Source organism: Sciurus carolinensis (assembly GCF_902686445.1).
Source record: "Sciurus carolinensis chromosome 14 unlocalized genomic scaffold, mSciCar1.2 scaffold_126_arrow_ctg1, whole genome shotgun sequence".
NCBI classification, from domain to species: domain Eukaryota; kingdom Metazoa; phylum Chordata; class Mammalia; order Rodentia; family Sciuridae; genus Sciurus; species Sciurus carolinensis.
Window position 1 is genome coordinate 999,442 of NW_025920111.1, and position 14,768 is coordinate 1,014,209.

Consider the following 14,768-nt stretch of genomic DNA (forward strand, 5'->3'; position numbering starts at 1 on the left):
AATGTCTATGACTTTACAGTTATTTATCCTCTTTTATCTAATTGGGGTTTACATTATCTGTCCTATTGGTGATGGCTTACTATTTCAAGTTAATATATAATGTTTGCTCTTGAAGCACTACTTCTGCAAAAATTAATCAGGCAACAGAGTTTACAAAGAAAATACAAAATGGAATCACCAATAGTAAAACATTCAGTTTGTGCAATAGGTATCCTGAATTCTGACTGAGTTATTCATTATATCCCCTGTTTGAGATCACAGTAGTCTTTACAGCAAACAACAAACTTTTGAACACAACTTTAAATGAATTAAAGTCTGGCTTATTTTGGAGCCATTCTACCATGCAGCCAGGTGAGGCAGAACCTTATTTCAGATAAGGCAGGGCTTATCACAAAACACAGATTTTGAAGATTAAGCAGATATCAGATGGAGCTCTGTTCTCTGTTCTCTGATGGAAATGCAGTTCTAAAGAGTTATATTAGCAATCTTTATATATGTCTTATTATCAGGCTAAAGATTATAAAAGCATTATTCTTTGTTTTCAGGAAAGTTACAGAGACTAGGACATCTAGGCAACTTTTCACAACTGTAAAGTGCAATGTTAGCAGCTCTGTTTTGCTTTCATGGAAGTCCACTGTCCAAAGTTAACGTAAGGCAGGCAGGAACCAGAGAAGGGAACTGAGGAAACACTGGTTATATGGCAAAGGAATTCCTTTCTGCCCGAGAGCTGTGTGCCTGAGATGAATATCAGAGGTGATAGGATTCCTGCACAGAGCCTTCCCAGCGAGGGTACTGGCATAGCAGCCAGGCATCTTGTGCCCCTCCATAGAAGCACTCCCAGGTACTAGGCTACAGCCTGTCTCATGTACATATAACCAACTTAGTTATATGCAAACTTGTTGAAATTTGCCCTTTACTTACACAGACTTTCTTAGCACTTAATTTGACCCTCATATATTCCATCACACAAGATCTATCTGCCTTAGAAACATTCTTTTACTGAATACATTCCATACTTAGAAACTTCTGTTTTTCTTTCCTATTTGGTGAGCACTTTGTGGTGAAAAAACTTTACACTCCTTCCATATAGCTCAATGTGAGTGAGCAATCAGAAAGGCGTATTTGCAATCTGGGTAGATGTTGACTTGTTTACCTTTAGATAAAATTAGACACCTGATTAGAGTAAAAAGTTCAGCCATTTGGGAAGTGGTCCCTTCTGAAAGGCAATTAGCTTCCAGAACTGAGGCAGTGGTGACATCTGCATAAAGTGGCTCTATACCGTCCATCAGGACCCAGCACAGAACTGCCATCTATAAAAACGGTTAGGTTAGGAGAGGGGAGTGGGTAATCAAAGAGGTCTTCACGAGGTGAATGTAGCATCTTTAGCACCTGTGGGAGTGGAAGGGATTTATGGTATAAGAGGTCCTGCAGTTGATGGGTGGAAAACACAGTTACTGGTTGAAGTAGGGTGAGTTTTAGAGCTTCCTTAGTTGATTCAGCTGCTGTCGCCAGTGCTTGGAGAAATGGTATTCACCCACGAACCGTGGAATCACTATACCTGGAGAGATGCCAACAATCTGTGAGAAGGTCCAGTTGCTTGTGTGAGGAGGCCAGTGGCAATACCCTGCTTTTTATCCGTGAAGAGGTGGAAAGGACGGGTAGGATTGGGAAGAGAGAGCAGGGAATGATATAAGAGCATCCCTGAGCTTGTAAAAAAAGTTAGCTGTCATCTCGGGGGAGGTAAGGGGCCTGTGTGGAGTCTCCTTTGCTGCCTGATATAGGGGTTTGGCAAGGAGTGTAAAATTAGGGACCCAGTGTCTGAAAAAACCAGTTAAACCCAGGAAGGAGAGAATGTCATCTGCTGTTTCTGGTGGCTGTAAGTCACACAGGGCTTGGATTCTGTCTGTTTCACTCTACCTCTTAGAGGTAGGAGTGAGGAGTATGCCCAAATATGATACAGAAGGGGTGGTGAGCTGGGCTTTGGCTGGAGACTTAATGACCTGGAGATATCAGGAAATTAAGGAGCTGGGCAGTGTGAGTTTGGGAGGCCTTGAAGGATGGGGTGCATAGGAAGAAATCATCCACATATTGCAGGAGTGGGCTATTTTCCAAATCACAAGTAGTCATTAATTAGATGGAGGTCCTGGACCAAGCGATAGGTTCCTCAGGGTTTACATACTGGCAGTATGGGGGTGTTACAGGGAAGTCAGTAGGGATAAGGAGTCCGCGAGTAAGCAACTTGTCTATAATGGATTTAAGTCCTTCCCTGTGAGTACGGGAAATTGGAAACTGGGGATGTTAGGGAAACTTAGCTTGAGGTCTCAGTTGGATAAGAACTGGCTTGTGGTGGGAGGCTATGACTGCTTGGAAGTGTCCCAGACTTGGGGGTCCACCAGTTCCAGGGCAATGGTTGGGTAGGTGGTGTGGGAGCACTAGAAAATGTATGAAACAAAGGTAAAAGAAGGTGGGCACTAGCAGTGTGCCTGGGAAGAAACTGTAGGGTAGATCCTAGGGTTGTAGAACATCTCTTCCTAGGAGGAGATTGGACAGGAGGGAATAACTAGGAGTGAGTGTGTAAAAGGATGTCCCTCCATGGCACAGGCAAATTTAGCTATTCTGCTTGGGAAGGAGGCTTTTCCATCATTTCCCATAACCAAAACCTGGGAAGGAAATAAAGTATTAGAGTGGGCAGGCAAGACAGAATAGGTGGTCCCCATATCCACAAGGAAAATTATGGACTTACCCAATACCTGGAGCTTTTACCCTGGGCCTGGCTAGGTATAGGGTTCCTTGAGTCTGGGCTCCTTCAGTCTTCTGCGAATCCCAAAAGCTCATGGGAAGGGACTGCCTGTCTGGCCTCACCTCTGTGCTGGGGAGGGACCAGTCATAGGGCCGTCACTCTTCCAGTGTCCTGCTTGTTTGAAGGTGGGACATGGCCTGGTGGGGGGCTGTGGGTTTGGACATTGACAAGCCCAGTGACCTTCATGTCTGCACTTGAGGCAGGCCCCTGGCAAAGGGGGTTGCTGGCTCCCATTTGAAGCTCTCACTGGAGTCATAGGCCGCAGGGCAGGTACCAAGGCTTGGGATTGGAGCATCACTTTTTCTGTAAATAAACTTGCCTGGCCAATTTGGCCGAGATTTTGGGCATTACAGAATTTAAAGGCCATTTTTCACCTGATCTCAGATAGGGGTTTGAGGGCCCTCCTCAGCTCACTTGTTTTTTTTTTTTTTTTTTTTTTTTTTTTTTTTTATGTTAGGGGCTCATTGAAAAATGAAATCGGTTGCTAGCACTGTAGCACCAGAGGGAGATTTAGAGTCCAGTTTAGTATATCTAGTAAGGGCCTCTGTAAGGCTGTTAAGAAATAGCTGGATTCTCATCTGGATTCTGGGTAATTTCCCTCAGTTTATCAAAGTTTACCGCCTTATTGGAGACTGCTTCCATGCCTGCTATGAGGTATTGGACCATGCAAGCACAGTGATAGTGGTCCTGCTGGCCTTCCTGGTAGTTCCTGCTCCTGTGAATAAAGTTATGTCGCTTAAATAGGCTTGGTCAGCATGGTCCTGTGCTGCCTGTTGGATACTGGGAGTGGAAGAAAGGATATTAAGACTATAAGTTTTGGAAAGATACTCAAATTCCTTAATATAAGTAGAGGAATCAGCAGAGAAAGGCCCTAAACGAGAATGGAACTTAGATTCACATAACCCTTTTGCACTAGCTATTTCCTGGAGAGGATAAAAAAGCTCTGGGTTAGGCAGTGGGAGAGTTTGATAAAGTTGCCTGTTAGTGCTGACAGGGGAGGAGACTAGGCAGAGAGACGTTCTGAAGGAGGAAGTGGGAGGGAAAGTGGGAGGGCTCCGAGGAGGAATGGGAAGGAGCTGCATCCGCGGGAGGAGGGGGCGGGTTTTCAGCCAGAGAAGGACAGGAAGAGGAGATGGAGAGCATGGAGGCAGGCAGGGTTTGGGACTGCTCAGGGAAGGAGAATGTGGGTGGTGGAGCAGGTAGAAGGAGGAGCGGGTGAGCACCAAATTCCAAAAATGGTTGCGAGTGCCTTTTGGTGGCCATCTTGACATCTAAAACATACTGAGGCTTGAATAAAAAACTAGCTGCTTATGGCTTAAGTTTCTGGAAAGTCCCAGTTTAGTAAAATTATGGTGGATACACCCCAAAGGAGTTTTGGGGTCTAGTGAGCTGGATAGGTAGAAACTCAAATATTAGCAACATCATTTCACAGATTATGCTGGCAAGTGTCTTTTAGGGAAAAGCGGAATCTTTGAGATTTAACTCCTCTTCTTCCCTGGTCCCATGGAATAAAGCCCATGGATCTTGCATTTTTACAGAAAAACACTCTTTTTCTCTGATCTTGATACTTATGTATGTCTAGTCTTTTTCTCTGTGTGTACCAGTTATATTAAAATTCAAGCTACAAATGATTTAGGGGTAAAGGTGCTATATTTATTACCCAATCTTCCTCTACTCAGGGTGACAGTGGATTTAAGCATCCTGTCCCAGTTATAAGGATCATTGAGAAATGCTAATGTCATAGTATAACCCAACTTTTCCAACTGATCTGATGGTAGTTTTTTAATATGTTTCTAATTAATTTATAAATTTAAAAGGGATTCACAACAGGAGTAGATATTTATTTGGTGTTTTCATGAGTGAATCAAGTCAGAAAGTTTATATTCTGCTATATTTTTATAATCAACCCTCTTAATATCAGCATTCTGTTGAGCAGTGCTGAGATATAATTCCAGTGTTACACACATTCTGCACATAATCCCAACCAGTGTTCTCGACTGCTAGTTCTAATATCTACTGTTAGGCTATATTATATTATTTATTCACAATAAATATTTTCTTCAAGTAATCGATTTTATATAGATAAATTAAATTATAGATTTTATTGTACTTAACAATAAAAACAATGTTCTACATATGTATTTACCTATGTAATTTTCACTTTTGTGAATCTTGATCTATAGATTATCACAATACTATAATTTTATAACATGTACCATTGTCAGGTAATGATAACTGGTAATTTTGCTTTTACATTTCATAGAGTTCCTGGCTAATTATATACATATGTATAATCTTCCAGGAGTATTTTAGATTTTTTACTTTGTTCCCTTCTTAAATTTTGATGGGATATTATTAGAGATTGACTTGGGGAAAATAGTCAACTTTTTAATGATAGTTTTACCATCTATACGTAGAATGTGCAATTGGATCTTTGATGTACTTATATGTTTTTGTATTTTCTCAAATTCTGCATTTTTCAAATATGCTTTCATATGAAACACAACATTCATGTGACATATTTATAAATTATTCTTGATATTTTTTAGTATTTGTGAAACTGGATATAACAGAAAATATTTCTGGTTCCTTGAAGCATTATTTTTCACAATTTAGTAATTCTCTTTCTAAACGTACATCCCTTTTAATAATGACCCTGGATTTTAACTTTGGAGAAATATTATTATGTTCTCAAATATCTAAGAGTGTAATTTCACTCTCTGTGATTGGTGTTCCCGTATGCACATGTTTGTTGTAAAAAGTACGGTTTCTGAACATGGAGAATAACAGCTTGAACTACATTTTCTCTTTATGAGAATGCCTTTATTGCACATGATTATAAATATTACTTAATTTGTGAACATAATGTGGTTTTATTTTGCATTACCTAATTTCTAAAGATGTTTAGTTTTTCATGATTATGGAAAACAGAATGTTCAACTGTTCAACTCATTAAATTTGTCTAAAAAAAGTTACCCTGTGTTTACCAATCATCAGTGGAGAACTGAACCAAGAGTCATGTTGAGAGTACACTACAGCTGTCCCAATGGGTAGTGGAAACCCAGATCAGGGAGATTATGACTAGACCTGCATAAACCTATCTAAGCCTAGCAAAGACTTAACTGAGCTTAATAAACACAGGGAAAATAAGAAAATGAGAGCATTTTTGCACTGCTATACTCCAGATTGAAGGTTACAGAGAAGCCAACTCTCTCCAATGCTGTGAGTCCTGTGGCTCAAAGAAACTCATGAGGCCAGCTACATTGGATCAAAATGATGATATGATTGGTGTCAGAAAACTTGTCCCTCTGATTGCCTGCCTGACTGTTCCTTGGCACTTTCAAGACCACAGAACCCACTTTTACCTTTCACCCACCTAGTTTGGCACCTGCTGAGTCACTGGCATCAACCCACTGCACTACCCACCTGTTCCTGGCACTGCCTGGCCTGCCTTACCTAACTGGTTCCTGTGATCACAATGTTTCTGGGCCCCTAGAAACCAGGGACCTTGTCTGCCAACCCCTTCAACCTCACACCCTGCCTACCACTTGACCAACTAAACATGCAACTTCACTGTTTTGTCCTTAGTCCAGCTTGCCAGATGACAACATCCCTGCCAGGCCAACCTACAACTACATTGCTATCTGGTCCACAGCTTGTCCCAACCAGACCACTATTTTACCAACTGACCTTTCCAGTCTATCACAGATTGACATTTTCCAATCTTTAGATGAATATTGTCTCAACAATGCAAGCAACTCACCACAAATTAAAGCAACAATAACCTCACTAATACTAAGTCCTTGCAACCAGGAATTCCACATATGGGAACTTCTCTCAAAGGGGAGAACACACTGGTAATGGATGGACAACTCTTACCATTCCACCCCTTACCAATCTCAAAAGAAGGGAAGTTTAGAAATCTTAGAACCCCACTGTAATCTTGGTGAAAAAAACACTAAACAGGAAGAACTCAACAGGTTATGCCCATATACCCAAATTCAGTTCACACCTTAGGAAGAAACAAAATTAGTTGGGAACATACAGCAAACACATATGCTCACTCTTTGTCAAACATAGTCAAAATGACTCCATAATTTCTTAACTTTTCATTCAGATTGTAAATTTTTTTTTCTTTTATGATTTGTGTTGTTTTGGGTGTTTTTTTAAACTTCAATTTGTACTAATTTGTACAAGAACACCTACACATATAAAGATTTGTTTTTCTTTCCTAATTTCTAGTCTTTTTGTTGAAGGTGATTTTTTTTAAAATTTATTTATTTTTTTTACTTGTATACAAATGGGATACATGTTGTTTCTCTATTTGTACATAGAGTCAAGGCACACCATTTGTGTAATCATACGTTACATAGGGCAATGATGTTTATTTTTTTCCCTTCCCCCCACCCCTCCCACCCCTCTTTTCCCTCTATACAGTCCTTCTTTCCTTCATTCTTACCGCTCTCCTTATCCCTAACCCTAACCTAACCCTAAACCTAATGCTAACCCCTCTCACCCCCCATTATATGTCCTCATCCGCTTATCAGCGAGATCATTCGTCCTTTAGTTTTTTGAGATTGGCTTATCTCACTGAGCATGATATTCTCCAATTTTGTCCATTTGCCTACAAATGCCATAATTTTATCATTCTTCATTGCGGAGTAATATTCCATTGTATAAATATGCCACAGTTTCTTTATCCATTCATCAACTGAAGGGCATCTAGGTTGGTTCCACAATCTGGCTATGGTGAATTGAGCAGCAATAAACATTCATGTGGCTGTATCTCTGTAGTATGCTGATTTTAAGTCCTTTGGGTATAGGCCAAGGAGTGGGATAGCTGGGTCAAATGGTGTTTCCATTCCAAGCTTTCTGAGGAATCTCCACACTGCTTTCCAGAGTGGCTGCACTAATTTGCAACCCCACCAGCAATGTATGAGTATTCCTTTTTCACCACATCCTCGCCAACACCTATTGTTGCTTGTATTCTTGATAATCGCCATTCTAATTGGGGTGAGATGAAATCTTAGGATAGTTTTGATTTGCATTTCCCTTATTACTAGGGATGTTGAACATTTCTTCATATATCTGTTGATTACTTGTACATCTTCTTCTGTGAGGTGTCTGTTCATTTCCTTAGACCATTTGTTGATTGGAATATTTGTATTCTTCGTGTAGTTTTTTGAGTTCTTTATAGATTCTGGAAATTAGCGCTCTATCTGAGGTATGGTTGGCAAAGATATTCTCCCACTCTGTAGGCTCTCTCTTCACATTTCTGATAGTTTCCTTTGCTGAGAGAAAGCTTTTTAGTTTGAATCTCTCCCAGTTGTTGATTCTTGCTTTTATTTCTTGTGCTATGGGAGTCCTGTTAAGGAAGTCTGATTCTAAGCCAACAAGTTGAAGATTTGGACCTACTTTTTCTTCCATAAGATGCAGGGTCTCTGGTCTGATTCCGAGGTCCTTGATCCATTTTGAGTTGAGTTTTGTGTAGGGTGAGAGATAGGGGTTTAATTTCATTCTATTGCATATGGTTTTCCATTTTTCCCAGCACCATTTGTTGAAGAGGCTATCTTTCCTCCATTGCATATTTTTGGAACCTTTGTCTAGTATGAGAAAATTGTATTTATTTGGATTTGTGTCCATGTCCTCTATTCTGTACCATTGATCTACCTGTCTATTTTGGTACCAATACCATGCCATTTTTGTTACTATTGCTTTGTAGTAGAGTTGAGGATCTGGTATTGCAATACCCCCTGCTTCGCTCTTGCTACTGAGGATTGTTTTAGCTATTCTATATTTTTTATTCTTCCAGATGAATTTCATAATTGCTTGCTCTATTTCTGCAAGGTACATCATTGGGATTTTAATTGGAATTGCATTGAATCTGTATAGCACTTTAGGTAGTATAGCCATTTGGACAATATTAATTCTGCCTATCCAGGAACATGGGGGATCTTTCCATTTTCTATGGTTTTCTTTAATTTCTTTCTTTAGTGTTCTGTAGTTCTCATTGTAGAGGTCTTTCACCTCTTTTGTAAGATTGATTCCCAAGTATTTTATTTTTTTGAGGCTATTGTGAATGGGGTAGTTTTCCTAATTTCTCTTTCTGAAGATTCATCACTTATGTATAAAAATGCATTGGATTTATGAGCATTGATCTTGTAACCTGCTACTTTACTGAATTCACTTATGAGTTCTAAAAGTTTTCTGGTGGAATTTCCAGGTTCCTCTAAATATATAATCATGTCATCAGCGAACAGGGATAGTTTGAGTTCTTCTTTTCCTATTCGTATCCCTTTAATTTCTTTGGTTTGTCTGATTGCTCTGGCTAGAGTCTCAAGGACAATGTTGAATAGAAGCGGTGAAAGAGGGCATCCCTGCCTTGTTCCAGTTTTTAGGGGGAATGCTTTCAGTTTTTCACCATTTAGAATGATATTAGCCATGGGCTTAGCGTAGATTGCCTTTATAATGTTAAGGAATGTTCCCACTACCCCAATTTTTTCTAGTGTTTTGAGCATGAAGGGATGCTGTATTTTATCAAATGCTTTTTCTGCATCTATTGATTGTTTTTTATGTTCAGTTTTTCGAACATCAAGGTTTTGATTAGCATAGCTTGATTTTGTTCTGTATTCTTTTTTCCAGTACTGTATTCTATATTTCCCTTTTCTCCCCTTCCCTACTCCATTGTGAACAACCGAATTCTATCCTCACTCTGCTTTATATTCTTTCTTCTATTTTTTCCCTCTTCCTCCTTAACACAACCTATGTTACCACTGCATCTGCCCTATTTACCCTTTAAAATCACAAACATTTTCTACCTTTCTATCCCGGCTCTCCTCATACTGAATTCTGTCCTTAACATCTCTTATTGTTACTTGATGTATGTAATGTCCTCCCCTACCACCAATTACATAGCATTAATTAATATAGCAGAAATCATAAACAACACCTATGGTTTGAATTTGTGCCAGGCATAATTTATGATTACTGAAAGAAATTGCTTATACTTCTATATCTGCATATTATACCAAGTGACACTGTATATGTCACAATAGAAATGAAGTACCTAATGTACTGCTATATATTGTTAGCAAAGATTTTTGTTATCATTTACCTTTGTCCCCATATTTTAAAGTGCTTATAACATAGAGGGACACTATAAACTCATAAGATAGAAAATCTACTGCTTTATATCCATCCAGAGAGTTGGGTGAATATTCAAACAATATGAGAAATGAATGGAACAAACCATACCAAACAACATAGAATACCTCAACAACAAATTCCATTGACACAACAATGGAGGAAATGTCAGAGGTGATATATAGAAAGTGTACTGTTTAACTGATCTATGAGGTAAAAAATGACAAAATAAATCAAAGCAGAGAGAAAATACAAGGTGAAAGGTAAATTCAATAAGGAAATATAGATCTTTTGGAAGAATTACTTGGAAATTCTGAACATGAAAGTATTCATAAATCAAATTAAAAATCCAATGGAAAGCATCACCAACAGATGAGACCACAAGAAGATAGATTTTTGAGGACTTGAAGACAAACTATATAATCTTAAAGAAAAAGACGACTACAGTTAAATAATTTTAAGGGACTATGAATAGAAATTTCAAGATGAAGGTTCTGAAATATAAACTAAATGATGCACAATATTAACAGTAAAATAGCATCAGGAAATTTCCCAAGTCTTAAAAACAAAATGGAAAATCAAATGCATAAAATATGCAGGACTCCAGATATACAATATTGCAAGAAACTCATTTGAAGACCCGTCATTTTGAAAGTGTCTAATATACAGATAAAAGAATCTTAAAGCAGCAAGATTAAAAGGCTGGTCTCTTTTTAAGAAAAAATAATGCAATATTTTAATCAGCTAATATTTTAACTCAGACCCTAAAAGGTAGGAGGTTTTAGAATAACATGTACCAAACACTGAAGAAAGTACATGTCAAAGAAAAATACTATATAAAGCAAAATTAAGGCTTTGACTTGAAGAAATAAAAAAAATTCATGAAAAACAAAGGTTAAAATAAATTATAACTTAAATTTGACACCATGAAAGATATGCAATAAAATATTTCAAGAATATATGGAGAAAAATAAAAACTAGCAAAGCAGAAACAACACTAGAAGAATAATCAAAGGAGAAACAAGTTAAAAACTCATAGGAGAATCAAGTTAAAACTGGAAATAACCCAAAATGTCAGGAAACTAGAAAACATATTTCAATAAAAAAACACTGTAAATAAAATTGTCTCACTTCATCTAAAAATGACATAGGTTTGCAGGTTGAATCAGAAAACAAGACCCAAATATATGTTGACTTCAATAGACGTAGACATAAAAAAAGACAAACACAGAATGAAGGCAAAATTTGGGGAAAATATATTATTCATGTTGTCTTCATATATAAGGGACAATTTCTATTCTCATATCAGATAAATTGGACTTCAAAGCATAGTTAATCAGAAGATACACGTAAGGTCCTTTTATTCTCCTTAAGGGAATTATGCAAGAATAACAGTGATTGATATTTATGCTCTACTAAGAGCAGCTACATATATCAAACAAACTCTCCTCAACATCAAGAGTCAAATAGACAAAAACACAATACTACTAGATAACCTTAACACACACCCCTCTCAAAATTAGCTAATCTAAATAAAAACTAAACATGCTACAGAATGAAAAAATACACTTACGAGACATATATAGAATATTTCATCCATTAATGACTGAATACACCTTCCTCAACAGCACTTGGAACACTTTGCAATATATACCCTATTCTAGGCCAAAAAGTATCTCATTGCAAATAAAAAAATAAAAATGAAGGAAAACCTCTGCATACTATTTCATCATAATGGAATTAAAGTAGACATCAATGAGAAAACTAAAGTAGAAAATACAAAAGCACCAGGAGATAAATCATATTAAATAATTTTATTGAATGATGAATGGATACCAGTGTGAATCAGAGATGAAATTAAAAAATACTTAGTAGTAAATGAGAATAGTGGCACAACATATCAAAACTTTAGGGCCACTATGAAGGAGACTGTAAGAAGAAAGTTCATATTATTGAGCCCATTCATTAAATAACAGGAAGACACCAAATAAATGAACTATCATTACATCTCAAGGCCTTAAACAAAGAAGAACAAATCAGTAACAATATCAATAGATCACAGGAAATTAAATCAGACTCCAACTTAATGAATTTGACATTATAAAAACAATTCAAAAATTAATGAAAGAAGTTGGTTCTTTGAAACATTAAATAAACTTGATAAAGTTTTAACCCAGCTGAGTATAGGAAAGAGAGGAAAATGAAAATTTTAAAAATCCATGATGAAAATAACACCACAAGTCCTACTGAAATATAGAGGAGAATCAGAAATTAACTTCTCTTTTTGTACTTTAATATATTAGAATATTCCTAGATACATATGACCTAAAATCACTGATTCAGAAGGATATAGAAAATTTGAAGAGATCAAATTGTGGAAGCCATGAAAAACATACCAAAATTAAAAGTCTAGGACTGGATGGATTCTCATTCAAGATCTACCAAGATTTTAAAGAAGAACTAACATCAAAGGTCCTCAATTTTTTCCACAAAATAGAAAACTAAGTCATGCTTTCAAACTAATTCTATGAAACCTGTAGCTTGGTACCAAAATGAGACAAAGTCACATCAAAGAATAAAAACTTCACATTGATTTTCTTGAAGAATATAGATGCAAAAAATTCTTAATAAAATACTGGCAAATTGTAAAGAAAAACATGTTAAAATGACAGTTTACCAGGGTCAGCTCAGGGATGTATGTTAGATCAACAAATGGAAATCATCAAATCTAACCCATAATATTAATAGACTTAAAGACAAGAAGTACATGATCAACTCAGTAGATGCAGTAAATTCATTTGACAAAATACATTATCCACTCATCCTTAGAACTTTGGAAAAACCAGGGATAGATGGGATTTCTCTCAAGGTTTTAAGTACTGTATATGACAAAACCATGGCTGACATTATTCTACATAAAGAATATTAAATCATTCCCACTAAAAGCAGAAAGAAGACAAGGATGTCCTTATTTACCAATTTTATTTAGCAAACTCCTTGAAACTCTGGCTAAAACAATTAAGCAAAAGATAGAATTTAAAGTGATATGAATAGAAAAAAAGATTTCAAATAATTTATATTGCAGACATCATGATTTTATATGTAGAAATCCCCAAAACTCAACTGGTAACTTCCTAGAACTCATGAAGATTTCCAGCAAAGTAGTGGGATACAAAATTAATACCCATAACTCAATTGAAATTCTGTACATCAACAAAGAATCAGCTAAAATAGAAATAGGGAAATCTATCCCATTCACATTAGCCTCAAAAAAAAAAAAAAAAAACTACTTCAGAATCAAATTAAAGAGGTGAAGTATCTCTACAATGAAAACCAGCAAAGACAGCTGACTATTAAATAAAAAAATATATATTTTTTTTATTTAAATACACATACATATATGTAACACAATAGACACAAAAGCAAATGGAACAGAATCAAAGACACAGTGATAAACTTCACATCAATATACTAAACTCATATTAAACAAAGTTGTTAAAAGTAAGCAGTGGAGAAAAGATAGCATTTGCAAAAAACAGTGCTGGGAAAACTGGAAACCCATATGTAATAGAATGAAAGGTAATTCTTATTTTTAACCCTCCACAAAAGTCAACACTAAATAGATCAAAGACCTAGAAATCTTACCAGAAACGCAGCACCTTCAAGTAAAGCAGAAAGACCCAGAATTCCAACACATTGGTACAGGAAATGATTTCGTGAACAAGACCCTAAAATTAAAAGAAAATAATAATAATATTAAATTGGGTGGGATCAAACTCAATACTTTCACAGCAAAAGAAAAATAGACAGAACCTACAGAATGGGAGAAGAACTTTCCTACATGCATATGTTGTCAATTTCTAGGATTCAAATAGCTTAATACTCATATGCAAGAGATAAAAAAAAGAAAGAAAAACATCAATAAAGGGGCAAAGGAATTTAACAGACCATTCTCAAAAAGCAAATAGAAATGATCAACAAATATTTGAACACAAGTGCAACATCTCTAAATATTACAGAAATACAATTTAAAACTGATCTGAGATTCCATCTCAGTCCAGTCAGTATGGCATGTATCAACAATAAAATTAATGCATGTTCCTGAGAATGTGGGGAAAACAGAATTCTTACACATTGTTGGTGGTACTTCACATTGCTACTACCCCTCTGGAAATCTATATGGATATTCTTCAAGGAATGAATCCACCATTTAACCCAGTGAAATCACTCAATATTCACCCAAAAGACATTAAAATCAGCATAATAGAGTGACAGTGTTAAATTAGTATTTATAGCAGCACAATTTAAAATATCTAGGTTATGAAACCAACCTAAGTGCTCTTCAACAAATGAATAGATAAAGAAATTGGGGCATATATACACAATGCATTTTTATTCAACCAAAAAAAAAAAAAAAAAAAAAGAATGACTCCATGCATAAGATTAAACAATGGCGAAAAAAAGAAGAGAAGGGGAAGAAGAATAGGAAACAGTAGAATAAATCTAACATAGTTTTCCTATTTATACATATAAAAATACCTAAGTGAGTTCCACCATCGTGCCCACCCAAAAGACATTGTTATTTTAATTAGAATAGGATATATCGAATGTTTCTATGGGGTCATGAAAATGTTTTCTACTGTCACATAGAACTAAAAAGAACCATTAAAATTAAGTAAAATGTCAATGTTTGAAGAGTTAGATGGTTACTCTGTTATAAACACAATACAATGTAAACATGAATCAAAGCTTTATTGCATAAATGTATACAATTTTATTTTGTATGTTAAAATAACTTTAATTTAAAAAACAAAGCATAAAATAT

General features: G+C 36.3%; 1 pseudogene; it reads right to left on the minus strand.

Annotated features, from left to right (window-relative positions):
* Nucleotides 1-2,354: 2,354 nt before the first annotated feature.
* The window catches only part of LOC124973346 (5'-AMP-activated protein kinase subunit beta-2-like), a 47,040-nt pseudogene continuing 34,626 nt past the window's right edge, over nt 2,355-14,768 (minus strand).